Here is a 12,690-nt window from a genome sequence, read left to right on the forward strand (position 1 = left end):
ACAATTAAATGGCGCTGCTGTGTATCTGCTAAAGAGCAGCACGTTTCTGTGGTGTCAGGAAAGCGATTTTGCTTGTGTTACCAACACACACAAATGTGAACGCAGGCTAAATGTCTCAGTTACATTGGTGGTCAGTGTAAATCTTCTCATTACATTGGTGCTTAGTGTAGAATCTTTTCATTCACAATAGTGGCCAGCGTGAAGGTCCCCCTTACATTGGTGGTCAGTGTAAATCTTCTCATTACATTGGTGCTTAGTGTAGAATCTTTTCATTCACAATAGTGGCCAGCGTGAAGGTCCCCCTTACATTGGTGGTCAGTGTAAATCTTCTCATTACATTGGTGCTTAGTGTAGAATCTTTTCATTCACAATAGTGGCTAGTGTGAAGGTCCCCCTTACATTGATGGTTACTGTGAATGCTTCTATTACATTAGTGGTCAGTGTAAATCTCTATTAGATTGGTGGCCAGTGTTGAAACTCCTCCTTATATTGGCAGTAGGTAAAAAAATCAGCATTATTATGACATTATTAATATTATGTATTGATACTTTATAGATGTCCATATATCCCTGAAGAAGATCTAACTGAAGGGGGAAGGGACCGTGTAGGGGAGATGACAGATCGCTGTTCATACCCTGTATGAACAGCGATCTGTCTCTTCTCCCCTCAGAGAACCGGAAACTGTGTGTTTACACACACAGATCCCGGTTCTCCGTGTGTCAGCCGTGACCTTGCATCGGCTCCGGGGGTGAGCAGCGGGCATGTGCCTCCGGCGGGGAGCACGCCCCTAGTGGCCACAGGGTGAAGCAACGTTGCATAACACCTTTTCAGGTGTTGAGCTTCACATATTTTTTTTTTTGCCACGTTTTAACGGGTTTGTCAAACACAAAAAAAATGTTGTCTACTGGCTCTGTTTGGGATGCCATTAACAATTAATGGTACCACAAGCACAATGTGCTTCTTTCACATGTTCCAGGAACTCTCAAGGAAATGTATGTGTAGACTCCTCGCCTTAAGCAGAAGTTTCTACCTAAATGTAGTAGTGCTAAGCTGCAGTCAGCTCAGCTGGATTGTTAGTTTAGCTTAAGTCTCTCCTGGACTCTGGTTACTGTAGGTGTCCTTCCCTTGTCAGTAAGTGGCACTGCCACCTCTGGTAATAGCATGAGAGCTGCATTCATTAAAGTTATGAATATTTATTTCAGTCAATATTCAGGGTGTGACCTTGAGTCAGTCTGGGTCTCCTGCCTGGGGGAGGGGCATGCTTACTGCTGAAACCTCTTAGACCTGCTGTCTGAGAGGGGTGGACAGAGGCCTGGATTTGGAGCCTGAAAAAGAAAGAGGAAAAACTTCCAAGGGCTTATGCGCAGCTTACAAGAAATGGATATACTTGTTAAATATAAAAATATGCTTTATTATTCCAATTGATGAAAAAAAAAATTCAATAAAAACAGCAACAACAAAAAGAAACAACAACATGAGCTCTGGTGTACATGGGAATTTACATAATGGATGTCCAAAAAGATACGAACATTAAACAATACACAAAAAAATATATATATCTCTGTGAGTGTTATTGTTAGAAATATCTCAACGCGTTTCAATCATAATTTTGCTTGCGATCTTCTTCAGGGATATATGGACATCTATAAAGTATCAATACATAATATTAATAATGTCATTTAGAGGAGGACAAACCTGTATATACAGGTATCCAAAGTATCAGGAAGTCCTACCTTCAATAAAAAAAAAGTAATGGATGGCCAGAGCAGAAAATAAAAAACATCACACCAGGGGGTTCTCAGGGTGGTCAGCCATCAAGGGAGTGGGTGAGGAATCCAATTTAGCCTGCGAGAGGTCACACTTCATTAGGCGTGCAAGGATAGGAGGAGGCACAGATGCGCATGCAATGTGTTTAATGCCTAAAGAATGAATTTCGTACAGCCAAATTTGCAATATCCAAAAGTCTCAAGCTGGCCATACATCTATAGATTATCTGCAGATTTTGTATGGTTAGATAGAAAATGTGCAACAGATCCCTCCATGTTCGCTAAACTGTGTGGATGGAGGAATCTCCCACTTTTTCCATCTAACCATAGAAAATCTGCAGATAATCTATAGGTGTATGGCCAGCCTTAATGTGTCCATTGTACTGACACAAATCTTATAGATTTTTACCAAATGAATGTGTCTTCCAGGTTCCATACACCAGTTGGGGGAAGCATTGCTCCCTCCACATGTGTGCATATATATCTTACTTATAAATGTTCACGACGTATATATGGAGGAGGATATGTGTTGTAAAATCAAACATAATTACCTTACTTGGCTATATATAGGTCCCAGAGGAGATGTATTAGTGTATGCAGTATTTGCCTTTGCTTGTGGAGATCGTGTCATGGAATAACCAGCAGATTATGGGGTTTATTTACTAAAGGCAAATCCACTTTGCACTACAATTGCACTGCAAGTGTACTTGGAAGTGCAGTTGCTGTAGATCTGAGGGGATCTGAGGGGAAAATAAAGGAAAATTTTAAAAAACAGCATTTTTGCTTATACATGATTGGATGATAAAATCAGCAGAGAAAAATTATAAATCTATCAATGGATCCGCGCTTCAGACTCTTTTACAACTGCAGCCCCCCTATGTGAGTAGGGAACACCTCAGTGATACCCCAAAAAAAGCTTAAAATCAAAATATAGGGAATGGCGCTGTGTTAGAACAAAAGTATAACTGTAGAATTGACAAGTGCTCTAGTGCGTGATACAATTGCTTCTTAAAAAATATATAATATAAAACTCCCAAAAATCAATATATATTATTATAAAGTGATAAACCCTTATTTAGTGGTAGAGGGAATTGTCAGCTATGTATACAAAAATCAGCAGAGCTTCCCTTCATTTCAGATCTTCCCCTCAGATCTAAAACGACAGCACTTCCAAATGCACTTCCAATTGCACTTGTAGTGCAAAGTGGATTTGCCTTTAGTAAATGAACCCCTTTATGTTCATCACAAGGTTAATAGTATCAAAGATTTCTCACTGTTGTAGCACCCAAATGCTGCATTAGGAGAAACATTTGTATTTACAAGAACTATAAGAGGAATATTTATGTATGTGAATAAATCAATCAATAAGGCAGGGACATCTGTCTCAAGCCTCGAAGGCCAACAAACCATACTACAATATGTGTGAAAGATGATAGTTGATGAATAGCTACTTACTGGGGACCGTCTCTCACCACTCAATCCTATCCTGCAGCTGTCCAGTGTGCTGTGTCCGCATGAGAATGAAGTATGGACTGAATTGAATGTGCTGTTTAAATAGAAGCCTCCTAATTACCCTGACCTGTATCACTTGTGTGTGGTCTGGTTGTTAGCAAGCGCACCAATGTGTCATCTCCCTACCTCTTGCTGCACGCCCCCCCCCCCCCCCCGGGTCATGATATAATCAAAGGACTGCTGCGTGGCCTCCTCTGGCTTTCCGGGAGAATCCCAGCCAAGGCCGCTGGCTTCATGGTAACCTGTACAATGCCGTGACGTCACGCGCATGCGCACCGCCACCCGAATGTGGCAGCACACGCAGGCGTATGACAAACACCAGTGGATTTGGAGCCTAGCCTATAGAGCTTGGAAACTAAGGATCTAAGAAACTAAGGGCCTCCAGATGTTTTGAGGGTGTCGGCTGGGCTCAGCCCTTCCTTCTCTGAGCTGGCCGCTCAGCTGTCAGCTAATTGCCAGCTCCCATCTCTCCACAGTTACTCAGCTGTTGATGATATCCTGCTTGTCATTCCTGCCTACTTAAGCCGTCCAACCCAGGGGATCTCTGCCTTCGCCTTAGTCAACATCACAGTGACTATCGCCTGCATTCCTGTTAAAAGACCTGCTTGGCTGACATCCCTTCTGGCTCTAGATCCTGCTTGCTGTTTTACTACACTCATCTCTGGCTCCCTGACGTTTGGCTTGTCTGACTCCTGAACTCTGGCTATGTTTTGACTACGTTTGTTCTATTTACTTTTATTAGTAAACAAGTGTGATTTAACTGTACTTCTGTCTCGGTCTGATTCCATGGTTTCTGACAGAGGGACTAGAAAAAGCTTTGATTCGGAGCTTCTCCTCACTGGAGTATGGTGTCTTCTATCTAGGATGCTGGCAACTGAATCTGCAAGTATCAGGATCACCAATCACAGAATGCCGGATCGGCTCCAAGGCTCTTTATCTGTGAGGACTGCAAGTACTTTGCCCCTTTTTGTTCTATTTTTGTGGAGTCTGCTGGTTCATGGGTGTCTTATGCCCTATCCCTCTCTCCCTGGAGTTTTTGGTGTGAGCAATAAACTCATCTGTTCACATCCCACTATTGGTGAAAGACACACCCTATGGTGAAATGTCAGCCCACCTGTCTCTGGGGCTTACTGCCATACTTCCAGGGGTCAGGGGGGTGCTACACATGCATCTGAGTGCTTTCCTGAAACATGCAAATTTGAATGCTGCCTCACAGTCACCATACTGAATGTTTAAACGTGTTTTTTAACACGTAATTACAGTACATAACGCATTGCTGTACTTGAAAGTGACTCTGGAAAATTTTATGAAATACACTTGTAATCATATTGCATTCACTTTGACTTCTTGTACCGTAGGGAAAACTTATTCTGTATTAATTGATCTTCTATGGTTTCTGTGTGCAAAGTTAGTAGAGACATATCCCAGACTGTAATTAAAGCAAAAGGTGGTTCAACAAAATACTGACGTAAGGGGGAGATCCTTTTTCCAACTCAGTGATTCTGTTTTTTATTTAGTTATGACATGTTGGTGTTATATCTTTCACTTGGATGTTATAAGTTGCACTAGTAAAGTGTGTCTTCATTTCAGGCTGCAAAGCAACAAAACGTGATTATTTTAAAGGGGTTTTAATTTTCTACAACCACTGTACATTCCAGTACCAATATCCATTCATTGATGGCTAACACTGTACAAACTCTGCTGTTGAATTACAGCAAGTAAATTAACGTTATACCGCCCATGGCTACCAATCAAATATTTATTGTTGATTTGATTAACTAAGCAAGAGGGGGGCTTCCATCATGACAAATATGGAGTGTGGTGGTCCCATCCCTTACGTAATGACTTGTTGAACAAAGAATCCCCCTAGGATTGGGACTTTAACAGACCACGAGATCCATTCAATTAAAAAAATATATATTTTATTGATCTACTTAAAACAGACGTGGAGACGTCTATATTGTACAGTCTATTAAAAAATCAGAAAAACAAAAAAATCAAAAATCAAAAAAATCATACAGCATGGAGATAGAATAAAGAACAGAGAAAAACTACAAGGTAACAATATTAATGTACTCTCATGGGGGTAGTGTACCCCGATACCCGACGCGTTTCTGGTAGCTCTGGTACCTTCATCAGGGGCTTTGAGAGTTGAAAATGTTATGTACATGTATGGATTCTCTAGTAATGACCTTGTGTTTATGTAGCACTCACGGCCCCTCAGTTCAAATATTATATTTTCATTTGTGCCAGACCGAAATTATGTAAGGATCGTAAATATGTTGAAAAATGATGTCAAAACTAATAATAAGCGAGCCAACTAGGGGAAAACCATTCATAGGAGCCTGTGGTATGCCAGCTGCATGCCGGAAGGAGAAATATCCAGGGACAGTCCCATGATAGTTGGCTAAAAGCCTAATTTTTAGCCAAAAGTTTTTTTGATTTTTTTATTTTTCAGATTTTTTAATAGACTGTACAATATAGACGTCTCCACGTCTGTTTTAAGTAGATCAATGAAATATTTTTTTTTTTACTTGAATGGGTCTGGTGGTCTGTTAAAGTCCCAATCCTAGGGGGATTCTTTGTTCAATGAGTCATTTGATTAACTAAGAACAAAATTTAACAAAATTTATGAGTAGCATAACTTTTAGTTACTGTATTTTAGTAGCACAGTTTGTATCCTGTCAACTGCCAATGAAAGTCAAAAGTTTGGTTTTAGAGCAGACAAAAATAGGTTACTGAGTAAGATAGGCAAAAGCCGTAATAAAAAACACTCAGAAGCCTAGCCTTTGTCTTACATAATTCGTTTTGCTGATACATCTGTCCTTTGTTGGGATGATTTGTCATCAGTTTTGTCCCTTTTGATCCCCAAGCACTGGAACAGGAAGCAACTTCTCCAGTCACAAATGGTAATCAAAACCAGGCAAAGGTTCTAACACTTTTCAGACCAATCCAAACCAAAAACAAGTGGGCTTTAAAGAGCAAGCTAAGTAGAACTTCACACTTCCTTTATTTTAAAGCAAGAGGCAGTATGTTTGTGATGTGTTTTTTTTTTTTTTTTTTGTGTGTTTTTTATTTTAAACTGCCCTTAGCAGTGGGTTGGCAGCTAATTCAAAATGAATTGGCCACCTTACCATAGTGCAAGTTAACGCACATGTAATCTTGTTTGTGTAACTTTAATTGGATGATTTAACTGAAAACTGAAGCTGCCCAGAGTCAACACGTGGCAGCAACTGATTTTTGAAGGTCAAAGAAAAAATTAAAGGTGCCCAAGCATTACGTGAATAACTGATGCTCATGTGTACCTTCAGTACACTCAAGTAACAATAAAGCAAATGCAAGGACTTACACAGGTTTAGACAATTTATTGTGCAATGAAAGGCATTAGACTATTTAATGTTTGACAAAATCCAGTGAAGTATATGACCCTATCTTTGTGAAACCCCTCCTTCTACTTTCAGTATCCAGACAAAGCCAAAACCCCTGCCAGGCTGGTATTACAGATTACAGTAATCGTACAGCCTGTGGGTGTTGGTCCTACTAGTGAAACATTTTCGTGAACAGTATTCTTACCCCACGCACAGCACCTCCTGTAATAATTTTCCTGGGAGTGTCACTCGTATAGAACCTGTTGGTTTACAACCCAAGTTACTTTTAGACATTTTGCTGCTTTGCTTTGAAAAGGCTTCCCAGGAAGGAACAGCACTCAGCACTAAATGGTTACACAAATCTCCTGAGATCAGCACTAATCGCTGTCACTGCATCGCTCACCTGCAGCAGGTAAGAACCTCACAGCAACAGGAATTGAAAAGATAACACATGCTGCAACCTGTTCACGTTCAAAGCGGTTTTACCTGGGTGTCTTCTTTCCTAGAGAGACAATTATATGTTTAGTTTGTTGTATTTTTCCTTTTGCACGATGTGCGTTTTGTAGATTACGTTGTCAAGGAAAATATAGTTCATCTCCTAGGACCACTTATTATGGAGAGCTCCTGACCTGACGTTGTTTTCGCCACCTGGTAAAGTACGCTCTTAATGACTTGTCACATCTGATTTGGTGAACCATGTTACATTAATGAAATCTCTGGAATGTTTTTTTAGCTTAATCCTAAATTCACCTTTACAAATGTGGTTTGTCCTTGACAAATGAAGAAATGTAGAAGAGCAATAGCAGGAAAAAGACCAAATGGTCAATTGAATCTGCCCCATTTTTGTATTCATATACTTTATGTTTTGGGGGGGAGGGGGGTTTGCTTTGTTTTTTTTTTTTTTTTTCATGTCTGAGTATAGATGTTTGTCCAAAGCATGATTGAAGCCACTTACTGTTGACTGACTCACATTCTTTGCTGGAAGTCTATTGGAATCATCAACTGTTTTTGGTTTGGTTTGATCTTAAATTTGACTTGTTTTGAAATATATATTTCTAATAGCAGTTGAATATTATGGACATTTTTCAACTTTATTAACTGTATATGTAACTATGCAGATTATATGAAGGGATAGAAGAGGATATGATATGCCATGAAATGTTCCTGTAACATTGGCAATGTTCTGGTTCTGAAGGCAGTTTCAAGCAGACTTTCTGTATTTCTAGCAGTCTGTGACATGAGCAGTTTCTTGCAAATTTCTGCTAAACTTGGTCAGCTTCTGGAAGCCTTTGTGTAACCACACTGTCCTTTGTCATATAGCAGCTCTATTTTATGACATAGCAGCATTAAGATATGGTTTCTGGTATAACTCTGGGTACAGGTTTTTGTTAATGAACAAGCAAGTTGCAGGTCACATATTGTCGACAGCTGTGGGTCTGTAAAACCAGACCCATTCAAGACTCTATGTGGAACATGAGCTGGAACCTGGTTCCCACCAACCAAAGTCTAACCAAGTCATAACCAGTCTAACCATGAGCTTCATTGGTCACCAGTACCAACCATTCTGGCCTTATTCTGCAAGAGGTTAAAACAGTTTGACTGGGCATCACAGACAACATCTTCATCTATGCAGAGATTATCATTGATTACATACTTTTTATCCTTAAAAATTGGAGCAATTTGTGACATAGGTGTAGGTGACATAAAAAGCCTCTCTCTCTCTTCCCCAATTCATTTGCATAAAACAGTAAATTGGTGAATAAGGACACAAATAAAATGATTCCATTCGCACAATTATCACATTTTTATAATATTTTTAGAATGATACAACCATTTCTGCATAGAGCTATATTTGGAGGTCATGCTGACCTAGGCACTTTTGAAGGATGGAACTCTTTTGATCATAATTCATTCCTACTTTTGTAAAAGAATGTCATTGATTGTCAAATATCTTCTCAGGGTGTAAAAAATAAAAATCCATGAGCTGTGCTGTGATGCAGTACCTGCAATTAATTGTTGTAAAATGTGTAAGAGGCACAAAGTTCAAACACAAAGCAATAGTTACTGTCTGTTCTGCAGAGTTACATCTAAAGGTGCTTTTTAGCACCCCTTTTCCTTTATGCTAAATGGACATGGGAATGAAGCCTGGTAGGTTTATTCAATGAACAGTACCAGGAGCAAACACAATGTGCAGTAGTCCACACCAACCAATCAAAACTTACTTTACAGAATTCTGACCAGTGCAAGTTGAACTTTGATTGGTCACTATGACTCATTGCACCTTATTGTAAGCCTGATTGTATCATTTTTCACCTGGTTGGGGCCTAACGTGTGCTGAAGTGGTCCTGAAGCTGTCCTGTCTGGTGTGGAGGAAGCTGTGCAAAGTCGATGACCCATCGGAGGCCCCTTGCTGTAGAGAGCCAGGAAGTAAGCTGGTCTCTCAAAAGGGCCTGGTGACTCACTTGAAGGACACACTGAAAAGTGTTGCCAGGCCAGCTTAAAGGTTTTAACACTGTGAAGCTGGACATTGATCTGGAGCTGGAGAGCCTGTAAGAGATCTTCTAAGACAGAGGTTCTCAACTCCTGTCCTCAAGACCCACTAACAGGCCAGGTTTGCAAGATAACTGAAATACATCATAGGTGATATAATTTGCTGCTCAGTGATTGAAGTATTCTAGTTTGTATCTCCCCAAGGTAATACTTAAAATCTGGCCTGTTAGTGGGTCCTGGTAACAAGGGTTGAGAACCACTGTTCTACGATATCTAAGACCCCTAACCCTCACCTCCTTAACCATCTGGTAATAAAACTTTAAAAAGACAACCTACCTTTCTACTTATCCTACCTTTTGGGGTTTCAGAGGGGTGCTACAGTTAATTTGTATATTAACTGCTCTCCCACTGTAAGCAAAGCAGATGAAATGTTATTTGTGTATATCTTATAAATCAGAGGGCAAGGACTGCACTCATTCCAGTGTTTGAGCTTGGTAACAGATGGGTGCTCATAGTGACTGTAGAGGATGGTGCAGTGCAAACCACAGAAAAATGGTGAGATATCACCAGCACTCTTTTGCAAACATATACACTCTTATTAGTGCAAAATCACATCAGTCAATTTAGCCAAAGTTGCAGGACCACATAGGGTCCCTTTCCCAAGGTGACATAATGATCAACCACTGAGTTGCCTTGAGGCAGGAATCCCTTGTGGCCCCAAAACTTTGGCATACTTGACTGATATGACATTGCACTAATAAATGAGTGTATATGTTTGCAAGCGTTGGTGACCTCTCATTGTTTTATTTGTGTATATCTAGCACCGCTCCCAGCCTTCCTATTTGGAAGGTCTATCCCTCTTTGGAATCCAATCTTCTACCCTCTTTTGCTTCCTCAGAAGTCCTTCTTTAGGTGATGTACAAATCTGTAAAAATAAATGTACTATATAACTGGCAAAAGCATTTTATTGCACCAAACCTTCCACCCAATCTTATAATTTAGCATAAAGGAAAAGGGGTGCTAAAAAGCACCTTTAGTGCAGAACAGACAGTAACTATTGCTTTGTGTTTGAACTTTGTGCCTCTTACACGTTTTACAACAATTAATTGCAGGTACTGCATCACAGTAGCAGAATCTGGTTTCTTAAGGAAGTTATTAGTCATTGTTATTTTACTGGTACAAACACAAACATTAGTTAGTCTTGTGCATTGGGAGGACATGGCTATGATTTCTACTTATACTTATCACTTGGCTTCAGTTGTTAGGGCTGTTTACCATAGTAGCTCTTGTGGGCCCGTGCTTAGGGCAGTGGAGTAAGTGGGAGCAACAATCCTCAAAAGTTACAAACTCTCTTTTTTTTTTGCACAATTCTTTCAATTTTTGGCCTATTCTGTGGCTAAATTCAGTAAGGGAACTATAGGAGGGGGGGTAGATTTACTAAAACTGATGCACACAGAATCTGGTGCAGCTGTGCATAGTAATCAATCAGCTTCTAACTTCAGCTTATTCAATTAAGCTTTAACAATAAAACCTAGAAGCTGATTGGTTACTATGCATAACAAAGTAGTACTTACTATAGACAAAAATATGAAAAAAAGGAAAAAAACTTTAAACAAGTAGCGTTACTATAGATAAATGGTTTACATTTTTTTTTATAAATTGTCCCACTTTTAATGATGCTAAAATTAAATTCTGGTACAAAACAAAAACGGTTTGTAAATGGTAAAAAAAATAGAAATAAATACAATTTGTAGAAAAATAATAGCTAAATAGAGAAGGGAGGATGGAGTTTATTAGGGCTGATTATGGGGAACCATAACCAGAAATTGCAAGAGGCTGATGCGAAGTCAAATTCATGTACCCACTTTAGTTACATTAAAAAATGTATTCAATGATTTAATAATGAATATAGAGCTATATTAATTTGTATCTTATGTCTGTTGCCTAAAAGAGCACATTCTAACACTGGTTATTATTAAAATAATCACATGAAACAATGGGCAGAGCTTGCAGAGTGTCATCATTTAGGCGTACCTAGTGCAACACGATGTCTACACAAAGCCCAAACTGTCATTATTTATTATTATTTATATATTATAGGTACTTATATAGTTCCAGGAATTTACACAGTACTTTACATTCACATTCATCCCTGCCCTCAAGGTGCTTACAATCTAAGGTCCCTACATACACATACTAGGGCCAATTTTGGCAGGAGCCAGTTAACCTATGCAACTTTACTACAAACAAAATGTGTTAACAGGCAGGCTTTTTAATACAGAAAAGACATATTACATCTCTTCTATTTCAAAGTATTTTTACCTGCGTGTTCACAACATTCACCGAGCTGCACATGCGCAGCTCAGTGTACAATTTTGTGCACAATTTTGCTGAGAGGATTGAAATACCACACATACCATCTTGACATCATCGTAGCCTGGCCAGTGAGTATAGGACTACAGTGGGCAGTATTAGCAGGAGACGAGTGCAGAGGGTATTACAGTGGGCAGTATGAGAAAGATAGGAGTGTGGCGGGTATGAGAGTGGGTAGTATGTACAGAAGAAGAATGTGGAGGGTGTGAAAGTGGGCAGTATGTACAGGAGAGGAGAGTGGAGGGAATGACAGTGGGCAGTATGTACAGGAGAGGAGTGTGGAGGGTAAGACAGTGGGCAGTATGTACAGGAGAGGAATGTAGAGGGTATGACAGTGGGAAGTATGTACAGGAGAGGAATTTGGAGGGTATGACAGTGGGCAGTATTTACAGGAGAGGGGTGTGGAGGGTATGACAGTGGGCAGTATGTACAGGAGAGGAATGTGGAGGGCATGACAGTGAGCAGTATGTGCAGGAGAGGAATGTGGAGGGTATTACATCGAGCAATTATGTACAGGAGTAGGTACAATATATTATGAGCAGGAAAGGAGTGTAGAGGGTAAGGCAGTGGGCAGTATGTACAGGAGAGGAGTGTGGAGAGTATGTTAGTGAGCAGTATGTGCAGGAGAGGAATGTGGAGGGTATTACACTGAGCAGTGGGTACAACGTAGTATAGGCAGGAGAGAAGTGTGGAGGGTATGACAGTGAGCTGTATGTACAGGAAAGGAGTGTGGAGGGTATGGCAGTGGGCAGTATGTGCAGGAGAGGAATGTGGAGGGTATAACACTGAGCACTGGGTACAACATAGTATAAGCAGGAGAGAAGTGTGGAGGGTATGACAGTGAGCGGTATGTACAGGAGAGGAGTGTGGAGGGTATGACAGTGAGCAGTATGTGCAGGAGTAGGTACAACATATTATGAGCAGGAGAGGAGTGTGGAGGGTAAGCAGTGGGCAGTATGCACAGGAGAGGAATGTGGAGGGAATGACAGTGGGCAGTATATACAGAAGAGGAGTGTGGAGGGCATGACTGTGAGCAGTATGTGCAGGATAGGAATGTGGAGGTTATTACACTGAGCAGTTATGTACAGGAGTAGGTACAATGTAGTATAAGCAGGATAATAAGGTAATGGTGCAGTGCTTAAACTAAATAGAGTCCATAATATTATAGGGTCCATGAGTAT

The 12,690-nt window shown here is 40.2% G+C and overlaps 1 protein-coding gene across 3 annotated transcripts in view; it reads left to right on the forward strand.

Moving 5' to 3' along the window:
- The first annotated feature begins 6,772 nt into the window (after nt 1-6,772).
- LOC141114473 (proton channel OTOP2-like) overlaps nt 6,773-12,690 on the forward strand; it is a 139,694-nt gene continuing 133,776 nt past the window's right edge. The window contains exon 1 of one of the 3 annotated variants that reach the window (XM_073608165.1): nt 6,773-7,058. The gene's annotated coding sequence lies outside the window, so the exon portion shown is untranslated. Of the gene's footprint in view, nt 7,059-7,090; nt 7,303-12,690 lie in introns of those variants that run through there. The other 2 variants (XM_073608166.1, XM_073608164.1) reach the window with 2 other exon arrangements.

This window comes from Aquarana catesbeiana, linkage group LG12 (assembly GCF_042186555.1).
Source record: "Aquarana catesbeiana isolate 2022-GZ linkage group LG12, ASM4218655v1, whole genome shotgun sequence".
NCBI lineage: Eukaryota > Metazoa > Chordata > Amphibia > Anura > Ranidae > Aquarana > Aquarana catesbeiana.